This window comes from Cryptotermes secundus, unplaced genomic scaffold (genome assembly GCF_002891405.2).
Source record: "Cryptotermes secundus unplaced genomic scaffold, Csec_1.0 scaffold165, whole genome shotgun sequence".
Taxonomy (NCBI): Eukaryota; Metazoa; Arthropoda; class Insecta; order Blattodea; family Kalotermitidae; genus Cryptotermes; species Cryptotermes secundus.
In genome coordinates this window covers 424408-425345 of record NW_019737087.1, presented here as the reverse complement: position 1 = coordinate 425345, position 938 = coordinate 424408, and the positions used below count along the sequence as shown (strand labels likewise).

At 34.6% G+C, this 938-nt stretch overlaps 1 protein-coding gene across 1 annotated transcript in view; it reads right to left on the bottom strand.

The window, feature by feature from the left end:
• LOC117282755 (gastrula zinc finger protein XlCGF52.1-like) overlaps positions 1 to 938 on the bottom strand; it is a 267852-nt gene that overhangs the window by 98952 nt on the left and 167962 nt on the right. The window lies entirely within an intron of this gene.

Sequence of the window (938 nt, the reverse complement as noted above, 5' to 3'; positions counted from 1 at the left end):
ATACATACACACATAGAAGTTAATAATAATAATAATAATAATAATAATAACCCAATTAATTCTTATTTATTCGTGTGGCAGCTCAACATCCTAATTTAAATCAATTCAATTCATGTTTAATTACGTACAACTTAACAGCACCGAGGCCAATTAAAAGGTTAGCATGAGTACACAGAATTACACAAAAATAATTAATAAACAAACACAAAATTTGAGAGTCTACATAATGACAATAGATTAATAATAATGCCAAGAAAAAATAAAGTTAACGTTAACAAGAGAGAACAACAAAATAAGACCACATACACAGAAGTAATATTAAGAGTATCATTAACAAATATTATTAACAATTTTAGGTTCAGTGTCATTGACAGAAACTGTTCCGATTGCAAATATGTCGAGATCTTTACCCACCGCGTTGGCAGCACAGGCGCACCGAGCAGAAGGACAGTGTTTATTAGAGGGACAAGTATCAAGCAATGAGAAGTCCCTAAGATTGCTGGGAGGAACAGGAAGGCTAACATTTTCCAAAAGAGAAGCGCAGGATTTAAGACCACGAAAGACCTGAACAAGAAAAAGTGCATCAAGGTGATGTCTCCGTTTATGTAAAAATTGCAGGCTTAATTTCTCTAAAGCATAAGCATAATTAAATGAAATATGAGGGAAGAAACGATAAAAACAGACGGACGCAAACTTCTGCTGGATGCGCTCAAGCTTATTGGCGTCAGTCGAGGTGATGGAGTTCCAAACTACTGAGGTATATTCTAACTTGGACCTGACTAAAGTAAAATTTAGTACATACAGAATCACCATGGAGGAAAACCTGTAGGTAATGGAGCGACTAAGGCCTAAAGCTTTATGCATTCAGAAAATATGTAATTAACATGTGTGTGAAAATGTAACTTTGAATCAAAGAAAACACCCAGGTCCTTAATACT